We start from the raw sequence: 21,063 nt of genomic DNA on the forward strand, positions 1-21,063 counted from the left end.
GTTTTAAAATTTCAATAAAAAAAAATTGAACACACTCAATTTTATGAGGAGAATTTTAAAGAAAAGAGGAGAAATAGTAACACAAGTTAAAAGACTTAAATCCTAGACTTGTATATAATTATATGACTTTGGCACTAGCAACTTACCTTGTATAGATATTGATTCGCTGATTCTGTAGCTAAAAAACGAAAAGGTTTGAATTTTGGGTTTAGGAAGACATCATAGAACTGACATAATCAAAAATGGAAAAAAAATAGGTAAGCAAATTATAGCGTTGGAGCTAGAACTTTAGTTTCATAGACCGTGCTTCCTTAAGCGATTCCTTAGTTTCAAATTCGTCTAAGTCAGCCTTACTTTCAAAAGTAAGATTTCTCCATAAAAATTTTTGAAAATATTGAAAATAAAGCGAAAGCAACTTAAAAAACAACAACAACAATAACAATGAAAGAACAAAAAAGCAATAACACACTAAGTGTTTGAGTAAATCCGCTCAAATTTATTCAATAACTATAAATGAAATGATTACAAATGAAGCAGAAAGCTCTATTTATAGTTGAGCTTTTTCAGATTTAACGGTACAAATCGAATTACATCAATAACTGAGATTAGTGTCTATCTACAAAATTAGAGTCTTGAGGATTTAAACTCAATGCATCTTTATCCTTAGAATTTACAATAATTGTAACAACCCAAAATCCGTGGCACCAGAAAAGTGTGTTATCAGGCCTCCGTCTTAGTGAAATAAGTTCGAAAATAATTATTAAAATATTTATGAGTCTAGTAGTGTATTTAATTAGGTTTTAATTAAGTAAATTTAGCTTAATTTAGAGTAATTAGTAAAAAGGATTAAATTGAATAAGAGTAAAAGTTAATTATAGATTAAATAAAAATTAGAAGGACTTAAGAGGAAATTAAACCATTTCCTATAGCTGAGCGGTTTAACGTGGAAAATATCAAGATTTTATTGATTAAAAAATATATATTATTAATAATAAGTATATTATATTAATTATATTATTATATATAAAAGAAACAAATAAGTTAAAAGAAACAGAATGAAAGCAAACGAAACAGAGAAGAACAGGGAGAAAGAAAGGAAAGAAGAAAAAAAAGGGGAAATAAGGTTTATGAAGCTTGGAGTTAATTGGTAAGCTCAATCAAGTCCTTTTCTCATAATTTTGATATTTTAGAAGTCTTAAAACAAGTTTTTGATGAAATTAAGTTGTTAGTTTGGAAGTTCTTAGGTTTCTAAACAAAGTTCATGTTGAATAAAATGATGAAATAGGGGTTTAATTGAACGAAATTCAAGTTAGAATAATATAAGGATTGAATTGCAAAGTAAGCTATAAGTTTTGTGTTTTAGGGACTAGATTGAGAAAATTCGGAATTAAGAAAATATGTTGAAAATTTAATAGTTAAATTTGAGTTTAAATGAAATTTGAATAGGAATAAGGTGTGAATTGGTGTTATAAATTTGGTTATTAACATTTTTCATCAAAACAGTTTTGGGAAGTAGCAATGGTCTGACTTGAAAATTCACTAAAAATTTTATAAATTGAACTAGAGGATGAACAAAATATGGAATTAAAGCTTATTGAGTCTAGTTTCTTATAGTAGAAACAGTGTAAGCAATTAATTGATGAATCAAGAGATATTTGAAATTTTGTAATACTGGTTCGGGGTGATTTCGAGATGTCCTGTTTTAACTTTGGAAAATCATTAAAAATTGTAAAAAAATTATTATGGAGTGTAATTTATATATGTGAACTCCTTAATGAATCTAGTTTCAAAATAAATAAACAAGAACCTTATTCGAGTTCTGTACAATGAGATAATTTAGTTTTAGTAGAGAGAGTCAGAACTGTCAAATAAATAACAGGGAGTATTTAACGAATAAACTGTATTAAATGGCTAGACCAAAAATTCTGGAAATTTATGATTAGAAATATATGAGTCTACTTTAAGGAAAATTACGGATATTAATGTGGAGTTCGTAGCTCAAGATATAATAATTTAGTAACAATGACTCAAGTAGACAGCTAATGGTGAAATTATATATACATTAAAAATGGTTAAATTTGCATGTTTAGGCTCATGAATTAAATTGAATCATGTTATGATGATATAAATTATTATTTTCGTAGCCAACAAAGAATCTGAAGCATCAGCATCGAAAGGAAAGGAGAAAGTCATCGAGTACTAAAACGGGAGAATTACGGTGTGTATTACTATAATTCGAATTTTAATTATTATTGATTGCTGAATTTTTTATTGTTATGTATGGTAAGTAAGACTTGAGGTAAGTATGTGAAATTGATATGAATATTGAGTGAAAATGAAAGTGATGCAAACTGAATCAAATTGAATTGAATAAGTGAATTATGGAAGATGTAATTATTTGAAAAGCGTATTGATTGAAAAATGATTGGTGATTTGAATTGTGAATTGAAAGTGATATAGGATTGAGAAAGTGAATTGAATACCCTATTAACTAGTCGGGCTGAGTCGAATATAGTTGGCATGCCATAGGATTGGAAGTGTTCAGGGATACTTCGACCTCGAGTCGATGAGACACTGGGTGTCACTATATTTCTTCGGATAGATTCGATGAGGTACTGGGTACCAACTTTACTTCGGCTAGGCCGATGAGACACTGGGTGTCAACTATTACTTCGAACTATCCGATGAGGCACTGGGTGCCATATTGGTGTGTTTGGTTGGATCCGTGTATCCGCCAAAGTCCGAGTTACGTTAATAGGGTGAAAAATTGAAATGTGAATTTGAGGCATTGAAACGAGAAAAATAAATTGAATTACGAATTGAAATTGAAATTGTGATAATAAGAGAAAAGTATGAAATGTATATTCATAAGTGATATAAATTTAAGTTTGAGAAAATACATTGATTTATGAATTAGTACATATGACATTAATTGTTAGGTATTTTAATATTTATTTTTTTACTATTGTTGATATAATTTGAATTATGGTAATATCACTGAGTATATCCATACTCAGCGTACGGTTGTTTCCGTGCGCAGGTTAGTAGAAGTCAAGTGTCCCGGTTCAGCACCCAGAACATTCCCGACTCCAACACAAATTTGGTGATGTATATTTTTCTTTTGGGTAAAGGTGGCATGTACATAGGTGTTATATAGTCACTTGAATATGCATATTACTTTGGGTAGTGAAGGTTGAATTATAAGATTTAGATGGTTAAATGAAATGGTAAGAAAAGTATATGATATTTTGATACATGAACATTAAGTTGTTAAATGAATGAAGTTTTTAATCAATTTTGAATGATGCTATGATAGTTTTAAGTTGAAATTATGTTAATGATATAAATATTAGTTATATGAATGTGAAAAATTGGTGCTGGTTGTTTTAGTTTGAATTTGCAGAAGGTTTTAGGTAAAAATAAGCAGACCGAAATTTTTATAAAAAAAAATTCAGAATATTCGAACAAGTTCCGTTCTACTTTTAACACGTGCCTGAACTTTGAGAGTTCAAGATAGGGACTCAATTATTATATTATACCATAAAAGTTATATTAATTGTAAATTATTAGTAAGTTGTCTGATATGTCCGGTAATGCCTCATAACCTCGTTTCGGTAACGGTTTGGGGTTAGGAGGTGTTACAATTGTTGGTATCAGAGCTATCAGGTTTAGCCGATTCTCGGGCTAAATTGGGCTCGAAAGTGAGTTTAGAAGTACATGCCACTGTCGAGTCGAAATCGAGTCGGGATTTCTGGATGTTAATGTATTTATTTGATTTTGTTTTATAGATAAAATGTCAGATGAAAGAATGAATAATGTTGAACAGGAAATGTATACTGGAAGTCGAGAATTAGAAGAAACTGAATCTGTTACGCCTGGTGTGGATCCGTTAAATAATCAATCTCTTAACGTAGGGGAGAAAGAAATACCTCACAAGTGTTAAGAGATATAGCTGATGCATTACAGCATATAGTGAGAGCTATACCTACTACTACATCTATACCTACTGTCAGACAGGCCCCGATTAAAGAGGTACGAAAATATGGTGCCACGGAATTTCAGGGATTAAAAGGAGCTGATCCATCCGTTGCTGAAAATTGGATAGAAACAACAAAAAGAGTTTTGCAACAATTAGACTGCACCCCCGAGAGAGTCTGATATGTGCTATATCACTGTTACAAGGAGAAGCGTATCTCTGGTGGGAATCTGTGGTTAGACATTTGCCGGATGATCAGGTAACTTGGGACTTGTTTCAAAAAGAATTTCAGAAGAAGTATATTGGGGAATTGTACATCGAAAAGAAAAAGCAAGAGTTTTTAGTGTTGAAACAGGGGAATATGTCAGTACTGGATTATGAGCGAGAGTTCTCTAGATTGAGCAGGTATGCTTTAGAATATCTTCCAACCGAGGCTGATAGTTGTAAACGATTTCTACGGGGACTACGAGATGAAATCAAGATTCAATTGGTAAGTCTCAAAATTACTGAACTTGTTGATCTGGTCGAGCGAGCAAAAATGATAGAACAAGTACTGGGCCTGGATAAAAAATCAGAAATTGGTAAATCAGCTGGGAAACGTATGGGAACTACTAGTTTTAATCCATTACCGAAGAGATTCAAAGAATCAAGAAGTGACTGGAAATCTAGTTTTAGTTCAGACAGAGGTGGTAGAAGCAGAGGTAAACAGATGACAGTAACTACTAGCAGTGTAAGAGGTCCATCTCGAGGTGTAGAAATTCCAGACTGTGAGCACTGCGGAAAGAAACACAGAGGAGAATGTTGGAAAGTAACTAGAGGTTGCTTTAGATGTGGTTTTACAGACCATTTTATCAGAGACTGTCCGAATACTGATAGTGCTGCACCTGTATCATCACAAAGATCAGTATCTACTGCTAGAGGCAGAGGGTCAGGTAGAGGTAATTCGGCTTCCAGAAGAGGTGCTGGTAGAAGGAGCAGTGATATTGCTACTCAGCAGTCTGAAGCCAGAGTACCAGCTAGAGCTTATGTGGTCAGAAAACGAGAAGAAGGCGATGCACATGATGTTGTTGCAGGTATATTTCTATTGTATTCTGAGCCTATTTATGCTTTAATTGATTCGGGTTCATCACACTCTTATATAAATTCAAAACTAGTCGAATCGGGGAAATTAGAATCTTAAATGTCTAAAGTTTTTATAGAAGTGTCTAGCCCTTTGGGACAAACGGTGTTAGTAGATAGAGTATGTCGGAGGTGCCCGTTAATAATACATGATAAAATGTTTCTTGTGGACTTGTTGATCATGCCTTTTGGTGATTTTGATATCATTTTGGGTATGGAATGGCTATATGAACATGGGGTAGTTTTGGATTGCTATAAAAAGAGGTTTAGTATTCAGACAGAAAATGGGGAGAGAATTGAAGTGAATGGCATCAGTACCAGTGGTTCGGCACGCATTATTTCAGTGATGAAGGCTAATAAATTACTGCAGCAGGGTTGTCCAGCATACTTGGCATATGTTATTAATTCTGATTCAGTTGGGAGTCAATGCAGTCAAATTAGGACTATACGTGAGTTTCCAGATGTATTCCCAGAAGAATTACCGGGCTTAACACCTGACAGAGAGGTTGAATTTGCTATTGAGGTGTATCCAGGTACAACACCAATTACTATACCTCCGTATCGAATGTCGCCCACTGAGTTGAAAGAGTTGAAGGTGCAGTTACAAGATTTACTAGATGGTGGATTTATTAGACCAAGCATTTCACCCTGGGGAGCTCCAGTGTTGTTTGTTAAAAAGAAAGATGGTTCTATGCAGTTATGCATTGATTATCGACAGTTGAATAAAGTGACGATCAAGAACCGGTATCCGTTGCCTCGTATAGATGATTTGTTTGATCAGCTTAAGGGAGCTTCATTATTTTCAAAAATTGATTTGAGATCCGGGTATTATCAGCTAAAGGTAAAAGAAAGTGATGTACCGAAGACAGCTTTCCGTACGAGGTATGGCCATTATGAGTTTTTGGTAATGCCATTTGGGTTAACAAATGCCCCAGCTGCTTTTATGGATCTCATGAATCGTATCTTTCAGCCATATTTAGATCAATTTGTGGTGGTTTTTATTGATGATATATTGGTTTATTCAAAGTCAGAGTCAGAACATGATCGGCATCTAAGGATTGTGCTACAGACTTTACGAGAGAAACAACTATATGGAAAGCTCAGTAAATGCGAGTTCTGGTTATCAGAAGTGGTATTTCTAGGACATGTAGTATATGCAGATGGAATCCGAGTTGATCCGAAAAAGATTGAAGCAATTGTTCAATGGAATGCACCGAGGAATGTATCTGAAGTACGTAGTTTTCTTGGTTTAGCTGGGTATTACAGAAGATTTGTAAATGGATTTTCAAAGATAGCTTTGCCGATGACCAAGTTGCTGCAGAAGAATATTCCTTTTATTTGGGATGATCAGTGTCAGAAAAGTTTTGAAACATTGAAGCGAATGTTAACCAAGGCACCAATTTTGACATTGCTAGAATCGGGTAAAGATTTTGTAGTGTATAGTGATGCTTCTTTGAATGCTTTGGGTTGTGTATTGATGCAGGATGGGAAGGTAATAGCCTATGCATCTCGTCAATTGAAACCACATGAAAGGAATTATCCCACTCATGATCTTGAGTTAGCAGCTGTGATTTTTGCATTGAAAATTTGGAGACATTATCTTTATGGTGAAAAATGCTACATCTATACTGATCATAAGAGTTTGAAGTATCTTCTTTCTCAGAAGGAATTGAATTTGAGACAAAGGTGTTGGATAGAGCTTCTGAAAGATTATGATTGTGTTATAGACTATCATCCGGGAAAAGCTAATGTTGTAGCTGATGCATTAAGCAGAAAAGCTGTAATTGAATTAAGAGCAATGTTTGCACGGCTTAGTATCAGTGAGGATGAGAGTCTTTTGGCCGAATTGAGAGTAAAACCGGTAATGTTTGATCAGATTAGATCAGCTCAGTTGGAGGATAACAAATTATTGAAGAAAAGAGAGATGGTACAGAATGGCACAGCAGAAAATTTTAGTATTGATGATTGTGGATGCTTGAGGTTTCAAAATCGGATTTGTATTCCAAATACTTCTGAGCTTAAAAAGTTGATTCTACGAGAAGCTCATGATAGTTCATTTGCTATGCACCCCGGAGGCACGAAAATGTATCGAGACTTAAGAGAATTATACTGGTGGCCAGGGATGAAAAGAGACATAGTAGAATTTGTAAGTAAATGTTTGACTTGTCAACGGGTAAAGGCAGAACATCAGGTTCCTACTGGATTGCTTCAGTCTATTAATATTCCTAAATGGAAATGGGATCGTATCACGATGGATTTTATTACGGGATTACTGTTGTCAGCAAGCAAAAAGAATGCTATTTGGGTGATAGTTGATAGACTTACCAAGTCAGCACATTTTATAGCAGTCAGGACTGATTGGTCGTTGCAGAAGCTTGCAGACGTGTATATTCGAGAAATTGTTAGACTACATGGCATTTCGATATCAATAATTTCAGATCGAGATCCTCGATTCACATCGAGATTTTGGAGACAGTTACATGAGTCGTTGGGTACTAGACTTAGTTTCAGTATAGCTTTTCATCCCCAAACTGACGGACAGTCCGAACGGGTAATTCAGGTACTAGAAGATATGCTTCGAGCTTGTATTATTGAGTTTGAAGCAAGTTGGGAGCGATATTTGCCACTAGCTGAGTTTGTCTATAATAATAGTTTCCAATCTAGTATTCAGATGGCTCCGTATGAAGCGTTATATGGTCGAAAATGTAGATCACTAGTATGTTGGACGGAGTTGAATGAAAGAAAAATAATTGGGCCGGAATTGATTCGTGAAACAGAAGAAACAGTCAAGAAGATTCAACAGAGATTAAAAGCAGCTTTTGACAGACAAAAATCTTATGCTGATCTGAAACGTCGGGACATTGAATATTCAGTTGGAGATAAAGTGTTTCTCAAAGTTTCTCCTTGGAAGAAAGTATTAAGATTTGGCCGAAAAGGAAAGTTAAGTCCTCGGTTTATCGGACCATATGAAGTTATAGAGAGAGTTGGACCAGTTGCTTACCGATTAGCTTTACCTCCGGAATTACAACAAATTCATGATGTTTTTCATGTTTCCATGTTACGAAGGTATCGATCGGATCCATCTCATATTATCTCTACTGAAAACATTGATATTAGACCAAATCTGTCATATGAAGAGGAACCAGTTCAAATACTAGCTCGAGAAGTGAAAGAATTAAGAAACAAACGAGTCCCTCTGGTAAAAGTACTGTGGAGAAGCCATAGTGTAGAAGAAGCAACGTGGGAGCCAGAGGAAACTATGAGATCGCAGTATCCTCACTTATTTTCAGGTAAAATTTCAAGGACGAAATTTTTTTAAGTGGGGAGGAAATGTAACAACCCAAAATCTGTGGGCACCAGAAAAGTGTGTTATCGGGCCTCCGTCTTAGTGAAATAAGTTCGAAAATAATTATTAAAAATATTTATGAGTCTAGTAGTGTGTTTAATTAGGTTTTAATTAAGTAAATTTAGCTTAATTTAGAGTAATTAGTAAAAAGGATTAAATTGAATAAGAGTAAAAGTTTAATTATAGATTAAAGAAAAATTAGAAGGACTTAAGAGGAAATTAAACCATTTTCTATAACTGAGGCAGTTTAACGTGGAAAATATCAAAGATTTTATTGATTAAAAAATATATATATTTATTTAATAATTAAGTATATTATATTATATTATATTATATTATATTATTATTATATATAAAAGAAACAAATAAGTTAAAAGAAACAGAATGAAAGCAAACGAAACAGAGAAGAACAGGGGAGAAAGAAAGGAAAGAAGAAAAAAAAGGGAAAATAAGGTTTATGAAGCTTGGAGTTAATTGGTAAGCTCAATCAAGTCCTTTTCTCATAATTTTGATATTTTAGAAGTCTTAAAACAAGTTTTTGATGAAATTAAGTTGTTAGTTTGGAAGTTCTTAGGTTTCTAAACAAAGTTCATGTTGAATAAAATGATGAAATAGGGGTTTAATTGAACGAAATTCAAGTTAGAATAGATATAAGGATTGAATTGCAAAGTAAGCTATAAGTTTTGTGTTTTAGGGGCTAGATTGAGGAAAATTCGGAATTAAGAAAATATGTTGAAAATTTAATAGTTAAATTTGAGTTTAAATGAAATTTGAATAGGAATAAGGTGTGAATTGGTGTTATAAATTTGGTTATTAACATTTTTCATCAAAACAGTTTTGGGAAGTAGCAATGGTCTGATTTTGAAAATTCACTAAAAATTTTATAAATTGAACTAGAGGATGAACAAAATATGGAATTAAAGCTTATTGAGTCTAGTTTCTTATAGTAGAAACAGTGTAAGCAATTAATTGATGAATCAAGAGATATTTGAAATTTTGTAATACTGGTTCGGGGTGATTTCGAGATGCCCTGTTTTAACTTTGGAAAATCATTAAAAATTGTAAAAAAATTATTATGGAGTGTAATTTATATATGTGAACTCCTTAATGAATCTAGTTTCAAAATAAATAAACAAGAACCTTATTCGAGTTCTGTACAATGAGATAATTTAGTTTTAGTAGAGAGAGGTCAGAACTGTCAAATGAAATAACAGGGGAGTATTTAACGAATAAATTGTATTAAATGGCTAGACCAAAAATTCTGGAAATTTTATGATTAGAAGATATATGAGTCTAGTTTTAAGGAAAATTTACGGATATTAATTTGGAGTTTCGTAGCTCAAGATATAAATAATTTAGTAACAATGACTCAAGTAGACAGCTTAATGGTGAAATTATATATATACATTAAAAATGGTTAAATTTGCATGTTTAGGCTCATGAATTAAATTGAATCATGTTGTATTGATGATTATAAATTATTATTTTCGTAGCCAACAAAGAACCTGAAGCATCAGCATCGAAAGGAAAGGAGAAAGTCATCGAGTACTAAAACGGGAGAATTACGGTGTGTATTACTATAATTCGAATTTTAATTATTATTGATTGCTGAATTTTTTTTATTGTTATGTATGGTAAGTAAGACTTGAGGTAAGTATGTGAAATTGATATGAATATTGAGTGAAAATGAAAGTGATGCAAATTGAATCAAATTGAATTGAATAAGTGAATTATGGAAGATGTAATTATTTGAAAAGCGTATTGATTGAAAAATGATTGGTGATTTGAATTGTGAATTGAAAGTGATATAGGATTGAGAAAGTGAATTGAATACCCTATTAACTAGCCGGGCTGAGTCGGATATAGTTGGCATGCCATAGGATTGGAAGTGTTCAGGGATACTTCGACCTCGAGTCGATGAGACACTGGGTGTCACTATATTTCTTCGGATAGATTCGATGAGGTCCTGGGTACCAACTTTACTTCGGCTAGGCCGATGAGACACTGGGTGTCAACTATTACTTCTAACTATTCGATGAGGCACTGGGTGCCATATTGGTGTGTTTGGTTGGATCCGTGTATCCGCCAAAGTCCGAGTTACGTTAATAGGGTGAAAAATTGAAATGTGAATTTGAGACATTGAAACGAGAAGAATAAATTGAATTACGAATTGAAATTGGAATTGTGATAATAAGAGAAAAGTATGAAATGTATATTCATAAGTGATATAAATTTAAGTTTGAGAAAATACATTGATTTATGAATTAGTACATATGACATTAATTGTTAGGTATTTTAATATTTATGTTTTTACTATTGTTGATATAATTTGAATTATGGTAATATCACTGAGTATATCCATACTCAGCGTACGGTTGTTTCCGTGCGCAGGTTAGTAGAAGTCAAGTGTCCCGGTTCAGCATCCAGAACATTCCCGACTCCAACACAAATTTGGTGATGTATATTTTTCTTTTGGGTAAAGGTGGCATGTACATAGGTGTTATATAGTCACTTGAATATGCATATTACTTTGGGTAGTGAAGGTTGAATTATAAGATTTAGATGGTTAAATGAAATGGTAAGAAAAGTATATGATATTTTGATACATGAACATTAAGTTGTTAAATGAATGAAGTTTTTAATCAATTTTGAATGATGCTATGATAGTTTTTAAGTTGAAATTATGTTAATGATATAAATATTAGTTATATGAATGTGAAAAATTGGTGCTGATTGTTTTAGTTTGAATTTGCAGAAGGTTTTAAGTAAAAATAAGCAGACCGAAATTTTTATAAAAAAAAAATCAGAATATTCGAACAAGTTCCGTTCTACTTTTAACACGTGCTTGAACTTTGAGAGTTCAAGATAGGGACTCAATTATTATATTATACCATAAAAGTTATATTAATTGTAAATTATTAGTAAGTTGTCTGATATGTCCGGTAATGCCTCATAACCTCGTTTCGGTAACGATTTGGGGTTAGGAGGTGTTACAATAATTATATTCTGGTAACTCTTGTTTTACTGGAGTGTTTTACTAGGTCACTAATGTTTCAAGTAGATGAATCCCGTTTGATCAATTAACCTCCATGGAATGCTTTATGTGCATTCATCACGGGCTTTGATCTGCGGCTCGTGACACTAGCACTTGGTAGGTTTTGGTTGCTTGAAGTACCTGTTAAATGCCCGGCGTGAGGAAGCTGGTCGGCAATGGTAACAGACGGCGGAGAATCAACGATGAGTGACAGCACCAAAGACGAGCTGTTGAAGGAGTAACTGGGGAAGAAAAGTTGTGGTCTCTTTAATTAATTGTGTTTTTCTAATTTAGGGAAGAAAGGTTGCGGAACCCTATATCAACTTTTAACGGCGTTGAAAAAACAAAAGCCCCTAAATATAAAAAAAAGTTTCATTTAATTACAAAATTTTATTTTACAATATTTCGATTATTAAAATACATTATTCACTTATCATGTTAATGATATTATTCATTTAGTAGCATTTATAAACGCCACTAAATTCGATAAATTTGTGGCATTTATATAAAAACGCTATTAAATGTGTAACAATTCGATTTTTAGTGGCGTAAAAAAATAGTAATTTCAAAATTTTATTTCTGATGAGTAAGAATGTAAACATTATTATTTAATATTTACGAGTTTATTTTGAATTATATGAATTTTAGATAGAAGTTTTTTATTTAAGAGATAATTAATTAAGGTATAAGTGTATTGACCCTAAGATCAGTTGTGTCAGAAAGTGAGATATCGGGACCTCGTTTCCATAATCAAACCCGTAAATATTGTTATTAAATATTTACAGAGTTGTTATGTTGGTGAACTAATTTCTTTTTGATAAGTAACTTTACTCAAAAATATAAGGATTAAATCGAAAAAGGTAAAAAAGTTAATTCCTTGAGACTTTAATTGCTTAAGGACTTATAAGATAATTAAATTAAGGTTTGAATGTATAAATAAATAAAATGAAAGAAAAGTTAGATAGGGATGCATGTTGAGGGATTGGTGGCCGGCCAAGAGTGAGAGTTAGTGGGGATTAAAATTTTTATTTTATTTCCATTCCATTACCGTGAGTTAGGGAGAATCTCACTTCTCTTTCTTGGTGAGTTCTCTTGTTTTCTTCAAGTGGAAAAGAAAAATGTTGGCCGATTGCATGTAGGTAAAGCCATGGTTGTGGCTGCTTAGGAGTTGCTTATTTTTCAAGAATTCAAGGTAAATCCCATAAGCCTACTGTTGACAGAATTTTGAGTAGCTGGACCGAAAGTTTTGATGAGAAGAGGAAATTATCTTCTCAATTGTTTTATGCATGTTTTAGTAGCTGGGAAAAAAATCTTTTGATTTCGGCCGGAGAATTTATTTATTTTGGTGAATGTTTCCATTTTTTTTTTTAACTTGGGGCTGGTTATGTTTAGATAAAGAGGTAGGTGAAGAGCATTGTGGGAAAGACAAGGAACAGGCTTGAGGAGGTAGGAAGCAGCTTGGGAAAATTTTTGTGTGTTTTCTTTGAAATAGTTTCTGTTTATTTCATGTTCAATTTTTTATTAGGTCAACATGGATGATTCAGTTGTCTAAACTGATGCTTAGGTGCTGTCCATTTTTGAGCATATCAATGCTGTCCAAATTAGTGCTTAAATGCTGTCTATTTTTGTACAAATTAATGTTGTCCGAGTATTGTTACTGCTGTCCAAATACTTGTGAATTAATGACGTATGAATGTTGAAATCAATGCTGTCCGAATGTTATTACTACTGTCAAAATGACTGTGAATTTATGTTGTCTGATTTTTTATTTATTTTTGGAATTAAAGTTCTTAGAATTCATGGTAAATTGAAGAGTTGAAGCTGTCCAAAACAGGACATGTTTCCTATGATTACCAAGTGTAAATGCTTGTTTAATTGGAGTATAAATGCTGTCCAAAACAGGGTAGGTTACCTATGTTTTGTCTTATTTTAAATGCTTATTGTCCAAATGTGTTAAATTCACTGTCCAAATGTGTTGTCATTTATGTGGTTTTATTTAACTAACTAAGATGTTCAAATGTGTTGATTTTCACTGACCAATTGTGATGCTGTTATGCTGCCATATTGTGTGATTTAGTTGCTATCCAAATGGTGGAAAACTTATTGACTTAAATGCTGAATGTTGCTGTTGTTATTGACTTAAATGCTAAATGTTGCTGTTGTTATTGACTTAAATGCTAAATGTTGCTGCTGTCCGAATGGAGCAATAATTATTGATTTAAATGCTAAATGTTGCTGCTGTTTATTGACTTAACTGCGAAATGTTAAGTGCTGCTCGAAATAAAATAGGGGTTGTCCGAATGCTGAAATTTCGGCATTTATCTTTTGATTATAATGTGTCTTGCCCCTGCTGTAAATAGAATATTTATGCTGATCATATGCCTAAGCTTAGCTATTAATGAATGTTAGTTATGTTGATGATGGATCCTAATTATGCTAGTTTCGGTTGCATTTATGCTGTCAAAGTTGAGAACTATTAATTGAGATTATTTCCGGTTTAATGCTTGTGTTATTAGGTTTGAACCCGGGGTGTTGGCTTGATGGTTAGGGTGTTCATCGCCCCAGGTGTGGCCTGGGTTTAAGTCACGCTAGTCTCGTTGTTATTATGGCTCTGCTCTCTTCTTGTAATTCACCAAAATAAAATGGCGTATCTTGGTGCCAAAACTGCCAATTAAGGCATAGTAATAAAATTGGTTTTGTATAGGATGTACAGATGACTTGTTGAAGAATTTAGCTAGTTTTTTTCTTTTATAGGTGTATGAGGATAGCTAAAGGTCACCAGTAGGGAATGTTGAGTTTGGACATGAAATTTGATACTTAATGGCTCAATCATGCATTCCACGGCCGTGTGACCCATGTTTCGTATAATTTCCTTATTCTTTTAAAAATGTTACAATTTAACCCTTGTTTGTTCTCGGAGCTTCGTAAGCTAGATTTTAAACCCGATTTTGTTTGCAAAGCATGATTTATGTGAATGTAAGTGATTATTCAATGTTTAATTGAATGTTGGAGTTTATAGGTCACGAATTTGAAGATGAATATGTGACAATCAGTCAGTATGACTATAAATGTGATATGGAAGGATTATGTTCTTATAATTTAGTATATTAAACTGCTTATGAACTTTTGATTTTTATTTTATTTGTTCTTGCATAATTTATGTCATGTTATAATATTAGTTATAAAAATACTACTGAGTTAAATACTCAGTGTTCGGTTTGTTTTCTGTGCGCAAGTTAGGCTCAATCATACACACCCATGGTTATCAGCATCCAGCAGAAAATCTCGCACTCATTAGTGGGTGAAACTTTTGTTAATCTGGTCAGCATATACCTATAGCATTGTATGTTATATTAAACTTGGAGAATTATTACATACTTTGAGATGTTTTATAAATAGGCATGTATGATAGTTGATAATGGTTTGTACAATGTATGTGTATGGTGTTGATGTTACTATGCAAGTATTTAGATGAGGTTATAATGCTTTGGATGTGAACCGGTATATATATAATTGGAATAGAGGATGCATGAATTGCAATAAATAAATAGGTTAATAGTTAAGATATTGATATATTAATCATGACATGGCTATGAGTCTAAATGTATGATTTGAATTTAGTGTAGAATGAATGATATCATATGTTCTGGCAACGAATGTGATATTTAGTTGTTCGTAATGGGGTGTTACAAAATTAGCAACTTTTATACAACAAACGTCATTGAATTTGTTAGATTCGTGACTTCTATACAATAAACGCCACTAAATTCGCTAAATGCGTGACGTTTACACCAAAAATGTCGCTGAGTTCGCGGCGGGCGATTAATTTTTGGCTTTTATTCCCAACATGTTACTAATCCTTTGATCTAATGGCCATTTATTGGGCAAACGCGACGGATTCTTGAATTTCCTGTAGTGCGTATAGTCCAATTAGTTCGGGAACCAATCATTATTAAACTAGTACTTGAGCGAATCATTCAGAAACAGTAAAAAATTAGGATTCGGGACAAAAACTAGGCAGTCAAATTGGCTTACTAGTTTTTAGACTTTTATAAAATTTTAATTAATTAATTAATTAATTATTATTAAATTGATAGTTGAATCAATTTAATAAAAAATTAGTAGTATAACCTGTTCAACTATTAGTTTAATTTTTAAAATGTTTTTAAAACATTGCTTCTATACATAAAAGGACACATGACACCCGGTCAAGTTTTTAGTCATTGAAAAAAAAAAAGGGTCAAATTGCAGTTTTCATTCCTCTACTACGTTTACGTTTAGGATTTAGTATTTTTATTTTAATTTAATATTATTTGGTTCTCTAATTTAATAATCACAATAGTAATCCGAATAGTTAGTATTCGTAATTATTTTGTTTCTAAATGTTGATGTGAATTTTTTTAAAAATAATTTTCTAATACATAAAAAATATCTACTTTAGCATGATAAGTTTTTATTTTTTGGTCTCATAAGTTAAAATGGGTAATTTTAAGAAAAAAAAATTGCCTAAAAATTTAATTAAAATGATTAACAATTTTAATTGTTTAGACTAACTAATGATATTATAAAAATAGAAAAATCAAATAATGTCAAATTAAAGTATAGATATCTAGATTTAAACATAGTAAAGGAACCATAGCCATAATTTGACCTAAAATAAATCTATACCTAACACAATAATTTATCCTTAATTTAATAAAATGTTCGATATTTAAAAAAATCGTTCAATTAGTAAAGAAAAAAATTTAGTCATTATATGTCATAGACATTCATTATATGACATGTGTCCAATAAGCCTTTTATTTTTATTAGATGATGTAATAATAGTTGAAATAGTTTCGGTTTTTATACAAAGCTCGAGTTTAAGATTTAACTTCTATACTTTAATTTTTGACATAATTTAATTTTTAAAATTTTATAATGTCATTAATTAGTCTAAATACTTTATAATTTTGATTAAAATGTTGACGTGATTTTTTAAGAATGGTTAATACTGTTAAAATTCTCTATTAAATTCAAGTTATTTTTTATTACACGATTACTAAGTGAAAAATTTTTAATTGAAATGTCACAACAATGAATTTAATAAAAGAATTTTAAAAACTTTAACCATTATACTTGAATTTTTAAATTTGAAAGTAGAGGGTCCACATATTATTAAAAATAAAAGCATGAGGACTAAATTCTAATTTAACTAGCTTTAAAAATATATGATAAAAAGATAATGTAACTAGCACGGATTTTATCGAATTGTTACAAAATAATCACCCAACTGTTAAATATACCACATATTTAAAAGAAATATTATTTTTTTCGTTAATGGAGTAATGTTTACACGACGTGATACGTTAAATATGCCACATATTTATTTTCCTTTCTTTCTATTATTTTAACCTTCTTTTCTTCTCCTCCTTCCCAAGACGAAGCCTTAGCCGTTGTTGCCTATCGTTGACAGGAAACATCGAATTAATCAACTGAATCGATCTAATTCAATTAATCGGTCGGAGATCGGTTAATGAATTTTTGAAAGTTCAGTTATCGATTAATTTGTTTTGAAATAACGTAATTAAATGAATTAACTGAATTTAATAATTAATAATACGAATTATATGTAGTTTTAATTCGGTTAATTTGGATAATTCGATTAAATGAAAATTATCAATTTATTTATTTATTATATGTTTTATACTTATTTTAACAAACAAAAAATATATATAAATTTTGATTAACCGAAATATTTTGTTTCATTTAATTATTTTTAAAATTTTTTAATTCAATTAACAGTTAAAAAATTAAAAATTTAATTAATTCGATTAACCATTTGATCATCCCTAATAACTACCATGAAGATTGGCCAAAGAACCTACTGCTTACAAACTTAGAACCCTATCTAGTAGTGGAGCCACATTGACCCCACAAAAATTTTTGAAAAATAAAATAATTTTATAAAAATAAATTTTAATTAAAGAATTAGAAAATTGAGCCCACAATTTTTTTTTTTGAAAAAAATGACCTTCACAATTTTAAAAAAATTACTTTTTAAAATAAATTAATTTATATGAAAATAATCTTGCTAAAATTAAAAAATGCGTAATTTTTTCTTTTAACATTTATCAATTTTCTCTCGATTTTTCTTTCTTTTACACACACTCTAAAATTTTACAACATTGATGAGCGAAGATAATTCAATGATTTTAACGTATGAGAAAAAATTGTGGACAATTGTGAAAAATGTACAAAATATTGAAATTTATTTCATTTATCTTTTCTTTTAGTTATTTTTAATAATTTTGTAATACTCCTGCAATTAATTATATCATAAATTAATTTATCGAATATTAATATTATGCATTAATTTATACGAATTTTTTAAACATTTTAATTTTTTAAAATTTGACTCTATTATCCAATTTTCCTGACCCGCTACTACCTTACTCGACTCAAGCCAAACCATATTACAACCAAAACAACTATAAGAAGCACTCACCTTCGGCAAACCACGAACTTGGAGATATCCAAAGAATTTTTGAGAGATCTCGACGGTGGAATGGTGGCCACTGACGGGGAAGAACATATAAAACTGGTGATGATGTCAATGTCGAAAATGAGGCTTGGTTCGAATTTTGGGTCTTTCAAGGACTTTTTTTTGAAAAATTCTAAGCCAAATGATAGAGAGAGGACAAGAAAATGAGGCTTTTGATTGTCTGAGTTGCTGGGGAGTCAACCACTATAGGTGGAGATGTCGATGGTGGCGGCTAGGGTGTCGGAGAAGAGAATAAAGAGAAAGAAAGAAAATGAAAAAAAAAAGAAAAGAAATAATTTAATATTCAAAAAAGGAAGGTGATAAATTTTTTTTCATAAATGGGCATATTTAATGGGACAGTTGGTGACCGTTTTATAACAATCTAATAATATTAGTGACAGTTTTGTAATATTTTAAAGTTTGAGTGACCAAAATGTAACATTAATCAAAATTTAGTAATTATTAGTGTAATTTATCATTATTTTATTTTTTTTAAAATTATATTATAATTTAAATTAGTATTTAACACACTGACAATTTACTTCTTTTTATTCTACAAACAACTATAAAAAATTGCTATATATCTTTTTTTTTATAAATATTTTACAAAAAATTTTCCTAAACAGAAATCATCAATTCTTGAATTTCTTTTTTGTATTTTTATTTTAATATTTGAGTTTATCTTGTTGATTTTTAATTTATAATATTTTATACTTAAATATTACATTTTATTCTAAATATTTCGTATTTATATTAAAAACCATTTAAAATTTAATTTTCTTTAAAATAATTTTAAAATAATTATAAAATAAGGATAAAATTATAAAATGTACAACTTTCGTAATTAAAAATTACATTATTCCACACTTAATTATACCAAACCTATTTTATAATCCAAATTTACATTATCAACAATGTATACAAATTTCAAGGAATTTTATAAAGAAAAATTCACAATCTCAAGAAACACATCAAAATCCCAATAACGTTACTAAAGTTCACAAGAAACTCGACCACTGTAACAAATAAAAGAATACATGTTTTTTTATTCCAAAAATAGAGTTAGATTAAAAAAATTTCCATGTCCCTTATTTAATTATTATTTAAATTTTAGATATCAATTAAAAATATTTAGTATGTTAAATAATTATTATATATATAAATAAAATAAATGAAATGTTTGTACATTGTTTTAGTTTTTTATATATATACAATATTGGAGACCAGGATGGAATAACATTGTTTGAATCATGGTAGTCGATGGCTGGAATGCTTTGTCGAAACAACAAACTTTAGATTCTATTCCGATGCAAATTTCGATCGGTATTAGTAGATTTTTTATGTCAATCGGAATACGGTAGCGGTCGGTACAAAAAAAATTAATTTAATTATTTATTTGTACCAAAAAGTAAATTTAAAATGTATTTTAAATAGGAATTTATTATTTATTATTTATTTTGCATTTATAGAATTATGAATTGTTATATGCATAATGTTGTTGTTATATGCATAATCTTCTCCAAGAGCTCACATCGACGAGAAGGTTTGTCGCCTTGATGTTGGCTCTTTGCCACCTGGGGCTATAGTATGTCCCAAGGGTTGGATTGTTCACCCATTAAAGCAGCATGTGAGCTAGGTTTAAAATGTTATGAGACAATTCAGTCCATATTTGGTGTGGACGTTAGAGCATTGAAAGGACCTTTCCCTAGTATGAGAGGATTGGGAAGGACGCACCTTTGTTGTACCAGTTATCATGCCCATGGTAGACATTGGGTAGCCAAGTGCGGAGTGGATAATTGTTGAAAACATAGTAAGCCTACCCCAAGATGAGTGCTCTTTTATTCTGAGTTCCCTAAAGCCTCCGATAGCATAGTCGAGACAGTAAGGGGTTCTCTATCCCTGCAGGGATCGAGTGATAAAATTTTTGAGAATTCAAGAAAAGGTCACGATGAGACGAGCCGTTTATCATTATGATAGATGTCAAGTGGAAGTGCAGTGATGTGTATAGCTGAGGCATCTTAATAAACCAATATACTTGAACCTTGTTCCTACATTACCTAATCAATTTGATCAGTCACTCACCATCTATTTTCATTGTTCAACTCTTTGACAACATGAAAAATCCAAAAGCTCTTCTCTCTCTCTCTATCTATCCATGGGATGGAAGGGCGAAGGCCTTTGGTGTCCCCTCTAGTCAAGAATTAGGGCATCATAATCATTAGCCAATATGTGTTTCTTTTTCTAGCACGCCTTTCTTCATTCATGATTCAATATTTTTGGTGTCCTAGGTGTAGAGGAACAACACCAATCCATCTCAAACTTGGTGGTTAAACTCTATTGTGGTCACGATATTGTAGGGGAGGTCCTGCGGAAAAATAGCTCGATGCCAGGATGATAAAAAGCTTAACACCTCATATTCTTATTACTTTTTCATATTGAAAAAGTAATAAGAATGAAAAATGAAAAGGTCATCTTATTCAAAACCCTAATTATAAAATCCCCTCTCTTGTTTCACACCTCGGAATGCATCATTCTTATAGAGAGAAAGGCACTTTAACATCTTCTTAGCCCGAAATGACTGGGGAGAGGAAATGTTCCTTTTTTAGGGGTTCAAATCCCTCATTGCCCACAACCAACCCAAAAGGGAAGGGCCCTTACTCTTTGGGGGTAGGAAAATCATGATTGGGAGCGAACCCAAAGCTATAAAACTTGGCCATAGGTCTTTTACCGAAATGGAGTGGCCTTTTATTTATATTATTTATCATATATTTACTTTTATATTTTATATATAGTATTATCGACCAAAATAAAATAATCATTTTTTTGTTTTACGCCTCGTAACTCTTCCTCAGCTAGGCTTGGGCGGAATAACAAAGCAAGTACAAGTATTAGTAGCATGGAAAAAAATGTGCTCCTCATTATGTTTGCTCACGGTAGTTGTCGCCTATTGGGAGAATCAATTAAATATCCCAGAACAAAGATAAATTTATGAAATAATTTTTTCTTATTTTGAGTTTATTTTTAAAATTATTTTTTACTATTTCAACCAAACCTTTATTTTTTGA

General features: G+C 31.4%; 1 long non-coding RNA gene across 1 annotated transcript; it reads left to right on the forward strand.

Moving 5' to 3' along the window:
• The first annotated feature begins 12,447 nt into the window (after positions 1-12,447).
• LOC107949409 (uncharacterized) lies at positions 12,448-13,181 on the forward strand. The gene is made up of 2 exons (XR_001697735.2): positions 12,448-12,667; positions 12,868-13,181. It is a non-coding gene; the product is annotated as an uncharacterized lncRNA (long non-coding RNA).
• Positions 13,182-21,063: the final 7,882 nt, after the last annotated feature.

This window comes from Gossypium hirsutum, chromosome A04 (assembly GCF_007990345.1).
Source record: "Gossypium hirsutum isolate 1008001.06 chromosome A04, Gossypium_hirsutum_v2.1, whole genome shotgun sequence".
Taxonomy (NCBI): domain Eukaryota; kingdom Viridiplantae; phylum Streptophyta; class Magnoliopsida; order Malvales; family Malvaceae; genus Gossypium; species Gossypium hirsutum.